The sequence below is a fragment of the Mesocricetus auratus genome, unplaced genomic scaffold, assembly GCF_017639785.1.
Source record: "Mesocricetus auratus isolate SY011 unplaced genomic scaffold, BCM_Maur_2.0 Super-Scaffold_100007, whole genome shotgun sequence".
NCBI lineage: Eukaryota > Metazoa > Chordata > Mammalia > Rodentia > Cricetidae > Mesocricetus > Mesocricetus auratus.
The window spans coordinates 23243822-23255917 of record NW_024429191.1 but is presented as its reverse complement, the minus strand read 5'-3'; positions in this window follow the sequence as shown (position 1 = coordinate 23255917).

Genomic DNA, 12096 nt, shown 5'->3' with positions numbered 1-12096 from the left:
GGTTCAGGAGATGGCTAGTTCAGGCTCTGTATCCCCTATTGCTTGGAGTATTAGCTAGGGTCACCTTCATAGATTCCTGAGAGTTTCCTTTGCTCTAGACTTCTAGCTCATCCCAGGGATGCTTCCCCCACCCCATTCCATTTGCTTTTCCCAGTACTCTCTTCCTCCATCCTCCATGAATCTGGTCCTTCCTGTTCCCATCCCATTCCTCCTTCCAGCCTCCTCTCCTTGTCCATTGGCAATGTCTATTCTACTTCCCCTTCTCAGTGAGATTCATTCCCCACCTTGAGCCCTCCTTGTTACTTAGCTTCTCTGGGTCTATGGGTTGTAGCATGTTTTTCCTTTGCTTTATAGCTAACACCACTTAATGAGTGAGTACATATCATGTTTGTCTTTCTGGGTTTGGGTTACCTTACTCAGGATGATCTTTCCTTAGTTTCATCCATTTGACTGCAAATTTCTTAATGTTGTTGTTGCTTTTTAAATATTTATTTATTTGTTTATCTTATGTATATGAGTGCTTTGTTTTCATCCATACCAGAAGAGGGCACCAGATCTCATTACAGATGGTTGTGAGTCACCATGTGGTTGCTAGGAATTGAACTAAGGACTTCTGGAAGAGCAACCAGTCAGTGCTTGGTTTTTCTTTGTTTTCTTAGCTTTTTATTTTATACTTTTATGGTGAGCTATGCAGTTTTTAATCTTATATTTAAAAATACATATTCCAATTTTAATATTAATATATTATTAACTGAAATTGTACTTATTTATTTTCTACATTAATTCTTAGATATGCAGTATGGATTCACTTTACCATATACAACATATATAACTTTGCACACTATCATCAACTTCTACATATTTCTCAAGAAAAAAGGAATCTTGATAATTCCAAGTCAATATGACATTATTAAACTAGGGATAAATATGATCCACTACCAGAGATTAATCAGATCTCCAAACTGACATCCTTGTTCAGGGGGTCTGGAATGGTCCTATGCTGGTTTCCCAGTTATCAGTCTGGGGGTACATGAGCTTCCCCTGTTCAGGTCAACTGTTGCTGTGGGTTTCTTCAGCCTGGTCTTGACCCCTTTGCTCATCACTACTCCCTTTCTGCAACTGGATTCCAGAGTTCAGCTCAGGGTTTAGCTGTGGGTGTCTGCTTCTGCTTCCATCAGCCACTAGAATGAAGGCTCTAGGATGGCATGTGAGATAGTCATCAATCTTATTATTGGAGAAGGGCATTTAAGGCAGCCTCTCAACTATTGCTTAGATTGTTAGTTGGGGTCAACCTTGTAGATCTCTGGACATTTCCCTAGTGCCAGATTTCTCTTCAAAGCTTTAATGGCTCTTTTATTATGTATCTCTTTTTTTGTTCTCCTCTATTCTTCCCCTAATTCAATCTTACTTCTCCCTCATGTCCTCCTCTCCCCTCCTCTTCTCCCCTTATCTCTGTCTTAACTCCCTCTCTTCTCCCACATGCTCCCAATTTGCTCAGGGGATCTTGTCCCTTTTCCCTTCTCTGGGGGACCATGTATGTCTCTCTTAGGCTCCTCTTTGGTTCCTAGCTTCTCTGGTGGTGTGGATTGTAGACTGGTACTCCTTTGCTCTAGGTCTAAAATCCATACATTAGTGAGTACATACCATGTTTGTCTTTTTGTGACTGGCTTACCTCACTCAGGATGGTTTCTTCTAGTGCCATCCATTTGCCTGGGGATTTCAAGATTCCATTATTTTTCTCTGCTGAGTAGTACTCCATTGTGTAAATGTACCACATTTTCTCCATCCATTCTTCAGTTGAAGGGCATCTAGGTTCTGGATATTACAAATAATTCTGCTATGAACACGGTTGAAAGATGTTGTATGAATGTGCATCTTTTGGGTATATGCCTAAGAGTGGGATTGCTCGATCTTGTGGAAGACTGATTCCCATTTTCCTGAGGAATCACCATATTGATTTCCAAAGTGGCTGTATGAGTTTGCACTCCAACCAGCAGTGGAGGAGAGTTCCCCCTTTTTAATATCCCCTCCAGCATAAACTGTCATTGGTGTTTTTGATTTTAGCCATTCTGACAGGAGTAAGATAGTATCTCAGAGTTGTTTTGATTTGCATTTCCCTGATGGCTAAGGATGGAGAGCACTTTCCTATGTATCTTTCAGTCATTTTAGATTCCTCTATTGAGAATTCTCTATTTAGTTCTGTACCTCACTTTTTAATTGAATTATTTGGTGTTTTGGTGACTAGTCCTCTGTTAGACATGGGGTTGGTAAATATCTTTTCCCATTCTGTGGGCTGCTGTTTTGTCTTGTTGTCTGTGTCCTTTGCCTTACAGAAACTTCTCAGTTTCAGGAGGTCCCATTTATTCATTGTGGATCTCAGTGTCTGTGCTACTGGTGTTATGTTCAGGAAGCAGTCTCCTGGACCAATTAGTTTGAGGGTACCACCTACTTTCTCTTCTAAGAGGTTCAGTGTGGCTGGATTTATGTTGAGGTCTTTGATCCATTTAGATTTAAGTTTTGTGCATGGTGATAGATATGGATCTATCTTCAGTCTTCTACATGCCAGCATCCAGTTATGCCAGCACCATTTGTTGAAGATGCTTACTATTTTCCACCGTATAATTTTAGCTTCTTTGTCAAAAACAGGTGTTCATAGGTATGTGGGCCCACATCAGGGTGTTTAATTTGATTCCATTTGTCCTGTCTATTTTTGTGCCAATACCAAGCTGTTTTTAGAACTATCACTCTATAATAGAGCTTGAAGTCAGGGTTGATGATGTCTCTGGACGTTCCTTTATTGTACAACGTTGTTTTGGCTATCCTGGATCTTTTGTTTTTCCATATAAAGTTGAGAATTGTTCTTTCAAGGTCTGTGAAAAATTGTGCTGGGATTTTGATCAGGATTGCATTGAATTTCTAGATTGCTTTTGGCAATATTGCCATTTTTTGCTACATTGATTCTACCTATCCAAGAGCATGGAAGAGATCTTTCCATTTTCTGGTATCTTCTTTAATTTCTTTCTTTAAAGACTCAAAGTTCTCTCTATACAGGCCTTTTAGTTGTTTCGTTAGCATTACCCCAAGGTATTTTATGTTGTTTATGGCTATTGTAAAGGGTGATGTTTCTCTGATTTGTTTCTCAGCCCATTTATCTTCCACACAGCATCTCTTTTGCCCCATTTCATTTGCTGAAGGAGAATTTCTAAATCCTTCCCAAATTCATTGGAAAGGAAGTAGATGCTATCTTCAACTGGCACACTTTGGTACATTTAAAAATTTATTTATTTTTATTTCATGCTCATTTGCATTTTGCCTGCATGTATGTCTGTGTGAAGGTGTTGGATCCCCTGGAACTGGAGTCACAGGCAGCAATGTGCTACCATGTGGGTGCTGGGAATTGAACCCAGGGTCCCTGGAAGAGCAACCAGTGCTCTTAACCACTTAGCCATCTCTCTATCCTGGCACATTTTAAATCACCTCATTTCCTTAGGCAAATTTAGAGAGGACCCTGGGATAAATTCAAATCCAAGGAAATAGTGACTTAGCAAAAATTTCACCCCTGAGATCTAGTGAGACCCTCCATGAGACCAGGCATGATGGTGCATACTCAGAATCCCAGTGCTGGGGATATGGGGCAGGAGGGACTGATTCATAGTCCATTCAAGGGTACTCTTGGCTACACAGTGAGTTTAAGGACAGTCTGAGCTACATGAGACCTTGTAACTAACTAACTAACTAACTAACTGACTGACTGACTGACTGACTGACTAACTAGCTAACCAACCAACTCTCCTCCGTACAGAAATTTGACAGCTGCCCTCAGCCTTGTTACCCTTTAAGAAGATGCACTGGTGGCCGGGCAGTGGTGGCACACGCCTTTAATCCCAGCACTCGGGAGGCAGAGGCAGGTGGATCTCTGTGAGTTCGAGGCCGGGCTGGACCGATAGCCTCCAAAACAATACAGAGAAACCCTGTCTCGTAAGACAAAAACAAAAACAAAACAAAACAAAACAAAAAAAAGAAGATGCACTGGTTTACCAGAAAGCAAGCAACTCTACCCTCAATTAAATAAATGCAGGATAATCCAATTGTGTGTACATATGTGTGTGTGTTGACATAATGGCTCTCCTGTCATTGTAGCTCACCTGAAACAATGGAGACACTGCCTGTCATTGTGGAACACTGGGGAGAGTATTTTTTAATTTATTTTTTGGTTTATTGTCAGTTTTTTATTTCAGTGATTCTCATTTTTAAAAATTTAAATAGCATTTCTTCATTTATTTTACATACCAACCAGTTTTCCCTTCCTGATCTCCTGTCCCCTTCCCTTTTCCATCTACCCCTCCCTATCCACTCCTCCTCCATCTCCATTCAGAAAGGGACAGGCTTCCATGGGCTTGAACAAATTATGACACATCAAGTTGAGGAAGGACCTAGCTCCTTCCCTTATGTCCAGCTGTGGCCAGGTAATTCAGCATGGGGAACAGGTTACCAGAAGCTAGCTAAGCGCCAGGGAGAGGTCCTGCTCTCACTGTCAGAAGCCTTACTAAGAGACCAAGCTACACAATTGTCACACACATGCAGAGACCTTAGGTCAGTCTGGGGAGAGTTTTAAAGTTCCATTTGTGTTGATTTACAGTTGTCACAGAACACTTGCATAAATAAACCACCCTAATAGTGAAGCATTATGTTCAAGAGGGGGGTTCTTTGAACTAGTTTCAGTGTTAATTTTATTACTCATGAGGGCACTTTGAAACTCCCTGCCATTATGGAATAATTACACTGTAGTTCCTTATTAATTTTTACTGCCTTCCTTGGGTAATTAGTGGGATCATGTGAATGGCATCCCATTAAGGAGTGATGTTTTGAATGTGAGTGGGCAGTCTTTCATTTGGCTGTACAACAAGGCAAGACCTATGAAGATAAGGAGGGTGGGCATTTCCAGAATGGAGGACCACAGGCCCCCGTTTAATGGTGATGAAGCTCTTTTAGATAGGCACCAGGGTTCTGGTTCCCTCTTTTGTTATGAATGACAACTAGGCTGTGGACAGTTCTTTTGTGATAACTGTTTAGAAACTAAAACAGGATACCAAGATTCCTGAAGCCCAAGAGGCAGGCAGTCTCTGCAGCGTTCATCCTTTTGTTTTGTCTCAAGTGGCATTTTTGAAGCAGCTAATGTATTGCTGATACTTTACCAGGCAATAGAAATATAGCTGCTCTTGTCATCTATTTTGTTGCAACAGTGAGATAAGTAATGAATACAATCCCTTTCTTGTTCATAAATTCCTTAGCTACTAATAGCACACAGGTATGAAAAGGTCCTAGCAACTATGGCTCTCTTCTCTTATAATTGAGGAAACTGAGGCCCAGGGAGAAGAGGAGACCATTTAAACCAATGAGAGAATGGTGAAGCCCAACTCCAGGCATGGCTTGAGTGGTGGAAGACTTGGTTGCTAGTGGCCCCCTTCATTCCATCTGTGTGGAATCACTTCTCAAATCCCTACAGTGAAGTGTAAGGTTCACTGTGCCACCTGCTATGACAATCTGGTTAGCCAGTGTCTTTCAGTGTAGAAAAATATATCCTCTGGTTTTCCCACTTGCCAGACAAATGTTACCAGCCTGTGAAGAGCGGATGATGCTAGCTTTGGATGGTCATGAAGTTTCCAGTTCTACAAAGGCAAAGTACTGTGAAGAAAAGAACCCTACCTGCGTCATGCTCCATTGCCGGCAGGCTCTTGTGAGCAGGGTCATAAGCTCCTGGCCATCTCCTTTTGTCTGGAGTATCATGCGGATGCTCACGAGCTGTTACTACCATTTTCTAGCTTCCATTCTCATAATCACCCTCAAGTCCTCTACAAAAACATGAAAGCAGGTGACACTCCATTCATTCAACATCTTCTCTTTCCTTCTTTGACCCTGATTCCCAATCTATACTTCGATGTCCATCTTTACAGAACTAAAGTGTTCATGGGTTCATCTCATCAGTTTTCTCTGAGTACTTGCCATGTACTAGGCCTTCTGCTCTGGGCTGACCTTTCTTTTTTCAGAGTACATATGATAGACTTGTGCATGTCAGGAAAACTGGGTGCTGACAATGTAGACATGGCACTCTTTCCTTTTCAATAGAATATGCATTGTATTTTCTTCTTCTGTACATATAGTGTGTGTGTGTGTGTGTGTGTGAGAGAGAGAGAGAGAGAAAGAGAGAAGAGATAATAGAATTTTTATGTGTGTGTGTGTGTGTGCTCTTCATTTTAATCACTGAGACAGTATCTTTCAATCACTAGATATCAATATGGTTAATCTTGCTAGCCAGCTTGCTTTGGGTTTCCCCATTTCCATCTTCCGAGGCTGGACTTATAGGCAGGCTGCCATCCCACCCAACATTTATGTCTGTTTTGGAGAGCCTCATGCTTGGGTGCAGTCACTTTAATTGCTGAGCCATCTCTCTAGCCCCTGGGGTATATAAATTTGGCCACAGTGAAGATTCATGGAATTTCTGCAATGGATCAGTGTGGTACCCACCTCTTCCTTATCTAGTGGGCATGCCATCCTAAGCTGGAATACATGCTAGGAAAGATAGGTGCTTCTAATAAAAGGGGCAGACACAAATAGGAAAACCTGGGAGATTCTTCCATGTGCCTTGAAGGAGTTTCTATGTGGATTGTCAGCCAACATGAAGCTGGTGGATGGAAGCAGAATGGAACCTAAATCAGCTGTGAAACCGACTGTGAGGTTGCCATCCTCTGAATCCCTCATGCAGAAAAACATCAGACCCAGAACAATTTGACATGACCTCCCCATCAATCACTTTCCTAACAGATAGCAGCATGGTGAGTGACGGATACGGCCTCCATCCCAGTGGGGTTCATATGCTTGCCTATAGATTACAGAGATGGGGAGGGGAGGTGTGAATTTCCCTCATACCCTTTACATTCTTTATGTGCCGTGCCTTTGCTCAATTTAATTGAAGTCCATTTCAGTCTGCTTTTACTTTAACTTGTAATTTCCTAGTGTAAATATGAGCCAGAAAGCTGATGAAGAAGGCTGCTGCTACTCAGGGCAGGTTATGCTGGGTCCACGGTTGATCAGAGCCAGTGTAGAGAACAACCTGAATCAATAACGATTTCAGCTTCAGCCGAGGCATATGACTGAAGCCAGGGAGGAGTGACTTGGAAAGTATGGGCTGAGGGTAAAGGATTTTTTCGGTCCCCTCTTCTGTATAGGGAGAAGTCATGACATTTTTTGGCTCCAGGGTTGCCAGATCTGTCAGCTCTGGCGATGACTGATTCATAGCTCAGGTTTTTCTCTCCAAGAAGGAAGTTTTGCTGATGGAGAAGCTGTCTAGCGGGGAGGTTAGGCGCACCCGCTCTGTGATCCACACTCTGTCTCTTTACATGCTGAGTGATCTTGGGTGAGTTATTCTGCAGGGCCATGTCTGGATGACACCGTAAGGCAGTGAGGTGGTGGGATGCATAGGCACAAATAGATCCTAAACAGCTCCAAGTGGATTGTAAGGCAAAGCACTGAACCATGATGGAGAAAAGGGCCCAAGGAGTGCAGGGGAGAACTCAGTTCTGCCTCTTCGCCTGATTCTCTGTTTCCAGATTCTTGCCTGTGAGAAGTAACTGATGCCAAACAAGAACCGAAACACTATCCCTAAATCTGGCATGCACTGGCACATGCTTTTACAGACATTTAGCATTTCTGCATTTTCTATGGGGCACACAGCTACCTCCCTGCTGCTGGTGGATGCAAATCTTACTCAAATATTTTAGGGGTCACTTGACAGCATGGTTCAGGAGCCCTGACAATGTTCATAACCTTTGACCGAGAAATTCCATTTTTAGGAAACGATTCTGAGAAGATAATGGGGACAATTCTTGGCATTCTTATTATACAGCATTGCATAATTAGAGGAAAATTTGCCTGATAATTTTCTCTTATTTTTCCCTCCCTCTCTCCCTCCCTCCTTCCCTTCTTCCCTCCTTCCTTCCCTCTCTCCCTTCCTTCCTTTCTTATTTTCTTCTGAGACATGATCTCATAATGTAGCACAGGCTGGTCTTGAACTTGTGATTCTCCTGTCTCAGCCTCTTATGTATGTGACACCATAAATTTTCCAAGTGAATTTTGATGAATTTGCATACTTAAATACCTTGTGGTTAGTCTTTTATTGGCCATCTTGACTGCATTTAGAACCCCTTAGGAGAAATGACCTCTGATGATACCTGTGATGCCATTTCTAGAGGAGAACAGAGAAGAAAAGAGCTACATTGAATGGTAAGTGGCGCCGTCCCTGGAGCTGAGGGCCCAGAGAGGGAAAAAAGGAAAACATGGAGAGATGAGACAAGTATCAGCATATAAGGGGTATCCCAGGAGTCCTCATGTCCTGTATACAGCAGCTGATCCCTCCATAGCCTCTTAATATGGCTGGGGCTATGCTGCCAAGCAGTGCAGTTGAGGTTAAAAGGAATGAGGGGTGACCTTCAATTTCTTTTTGCTGTTTTCTGTGAAGTTTCAACACTAAATTAAATAAAATTGATAAGAAGGAAAGCAAACACTTTGTGTATAAATATGCAGGAACTCTTCCCCTGCATGCTTCCTCCTCCCAACCAATTTCTCCCACAATAGCAGAAGCACAGCACACAGACCCAGATTAGGAAAGGCCTCTGGGAAGGAATGGTGGGAGCTGTGTGTCTCTGAGAGCTTACAGAATCACCAAGGGAAGGTGGTAAATTTCATGCCCAAATCATCTACCTTTGTCTGAATGTGCTCAGCCCGGCCTCTCCTATATAAAGGGGCCTCTTGAAAGATGCCTTTTATTTACTTTCCTTTTCCTGAAAATCCCTCTGACATTGAGATTTATCCAGGAGCTCTGGTAATTGGTGAAGTTTGCACAGTCATTTGTATGGATGTAATGTACTGTGGAGGTAGGGAGAGAAATCTTCAGTCACCCTGTGCTTGGATCAGGTGAATTTATATTTTATAGTTTTGGCCGGATTGATTTTTTTTTTGTGAAGCACCCTGGGGTGTTTGCAGATAGGAAAGCTCATTTACTGTGGGTCACTTGTTTGCATTAACGGGAAGAATAGAAAGAAGGAAAAAACCCTGCTCTCTCTGTTGGTATATTCCTTCTCCTCCAGGAGTATGGTATAGAAGGAGATGAAAGGTTTCCAATAGGAGGGACAATGTGAGGCCAGGACATCAGAGCTAGGGTGAGAAAATGCTTGCAGGGCTGATTCACACTATGCACAATTGGCAGGCGTGGGTAGACGTTCATAAGCCGAGGTAAGTGTGATAAGCAAAACTGCTGTGATCAAAGGCTTTTTAACTTCCATGAGCCGTATGATTAGGGCACTTTGTGTTCTTGCCTTGAGTTTATTCTGGGGCAGAATGTCCATTTTTGGACTGTTGCTTTACATTGAATGAGTATGTGTTATCTTGGTTATGTAAATTGCAATCCCCCTTCCCCAGTCCTTTCTAAACCAAATCAAGTCAACTGGAACTAAACTATAATTCTTAGCTTCCTGCTTGAGTTTTTCTAATGCCTGAAATACTTTTAGTATGCCTCCCTTGAGTAAAGGCAAAAACAGCAAATATGCAGCCTGCATAGCCCTGTTTCTCACGTCTGATTCCATGACAGACATTACTAATCAATTATAGCACTTTTTACTGCTGAAGCGAGATGTTACTATCTGTGATGGCTAGTGTTGATTATCAACTTAATAGGCTTCAAATCCACCTAGGAGACATACTCCTGGGCAGATCTATGAGCGATTGTCTAGATTAGGTTAGTTTCTGAGCATGCCTATGAAGAATTACCTAGGTTAAGTTAACTGAGGTAGAAGGGTCCACCTAAACTATATAGCACTATTTTCTGGGTTGTGATCTTGGACTGAATAAAAAGAAGAAAACTACATTCATTGTTTTTCTTGACTGCAGACACCTCATGACCAGCTGCCTCAAGCTCTTTCTGTCATGACTTTCTTGCTATGCTAGATTGGGACCCTCAACTTGTGAGCCAAAATAATTACTTCCTCTTCTTTCTTAAATTGATTTTGTCAGGCATTTTATGGCAGCCTCATGAGAGGTAAGTAATGCAGTAGCTAATATTCTTGTTTGCCCTCTGGGCAAGAACACTTTTTTGGGGATGCTGTCAAGCATAGATAGAGTGGGTATGACTTAGCAATTATCGGACCTCAAACAGGCTTTTACTATTACACGGTTTCCCTCGTAAGCAGCCTTGATGCTTGGATTTCTCAGTTATCATCATGCCCTTTGGATAACGCACAGTTGGCCTTGTTTATCATGGCAAACACAGAGAGCATGCACTGCTATTCTTATTTCAGCTCCTCCCTGCTTTGTCTTCTATAGACACCAACAGTCATTCGCAGGGCTTGCTGTGTGTTCAGATGTAACCTCCCTCTTCCTCAAGGGCCTCACCCTCCCTGGGGGAATGAAGGGATAAGGGGGGGGGGAGGAAGGGGGGCTGAGGGGAGGGCACGGGAGGAGGGGAGGGAAAGGGAGAGGGATCTGGAACTGACTTGTGAAGCAACCTTGTTTCTTATTTAAATTTAAACTGGAAAATAAAATATAAAAAAAAAATTAAAAAAATAGCTTTCCATAGAGCGTCTATCAATAGATGGGATTTTACATGGAGTACGGGAAGTGTTTGTGACTCTGGGTTATGTAATGACGAGGCAGCCAAGGCATCTGCCATTAACCTCTATGAGTGACCTGGTCAGATTAGTATGAAGCATGATGGAGAAAGAAAGGTCTGGAATTGAAGACCCTTTATGGCTTGGCCTTAGTGTCTGTTTCTAAACCCCGAACCTCAGTCAGATTCCTCTCACTTCCATGTAGCTTGTCTTTTCCTGTTTCAGTTTTGTTCACTCAGTTTCCCCTACTCAGAACATCTTCCCTTTTCATCATTCACCCACTTTTTTTGTTTGTTTGTTTTTTGGTTGTTTGACACAGGGTTTCTCTGTATTGCTTTGGAGGTTGTCCTGGAACTTGCTCTGTAGACCTGGCTGGCTGGCTTGGAATCACAGAGATCTGCCTGCCTCTGCCTCCCGAGTGATGGGATTAAAAGCGCGAGTCACCCATTTTTTAAAAGCCATTCTTTAATGTTTACTCAGGAGCTTTCTCATCTTCTCTGAATACTAGCAGTGACTTCTGTGTAGTCTAAATTCCCAGCGTCTGCAGTTTGGTCAGCTCTTGTGGTGTTGAATATCTTCTGAAGTGCTTGTTCACGTGTAGTTGTTTCCCTGTTAGTGTACAGGCCTTTCCAGCAGGACCCAGGGCTACATCCTCCTCAGTTTTGAAACTACGTACTGGCCAAGACTCCCTTGTTGGTCCAGAGGTGGTGGTAGATGGAGGTGGTGATAGGGTAGGGAAGTAAGCTCTGTTTCATCTGACCTGAGCTCTGTTGGAAGCCTGGCTCGGTTTCTGTTTGAGATCTTTAAATAAGATTCAAAACATAGATCAGGATGTCTGGGAAGTGCATGTTCCATTGAGGGGTACCTAACCCGGTGGCTGGGAGGTGCTGATCCATCCAGCTCCCAACCTCAAGTTGTGGGATGGTGTCTTGAAGTATTTTCCTTTGGTAGCCCCTGCTCTAGTAGGAAGTCCTGAAGGTATTGGGTATTCATACTGTCCAGAGACTTGGTCTTGACATTGACGAAGAACTGTATTATAATCCATCAGTCAGTTGTACCGTTGCTCTGCTTAGTCAGGCATTAGACAGAATGAGCCGAGCTCATTTTGCATATTTGAAATGTTCCTTAGTAAGTATTTAAAAATAAAGCTTCGGAGTTATATAAGAATGATACAAGTTTTAACATTCAAAGCACAAAATAGATAAATAATGGAAATTACATCTAATACTCGAATATTTGCTTTCTGAATTTCTTCACTGTATTTTTAAAATTACATAATGATATTTGATCCTAAACAACTTTTCTTTGCTTCAAGGCCAGCCTATTTGCATTTCTGTTTCAATATGGAAATAATAAACTCATGTTTGGGTTGGATGCAATAGCACATGCCTTTAATCCTAGTCCCTATGTGGTAGAGACAGGAAGATATCTATGAGTT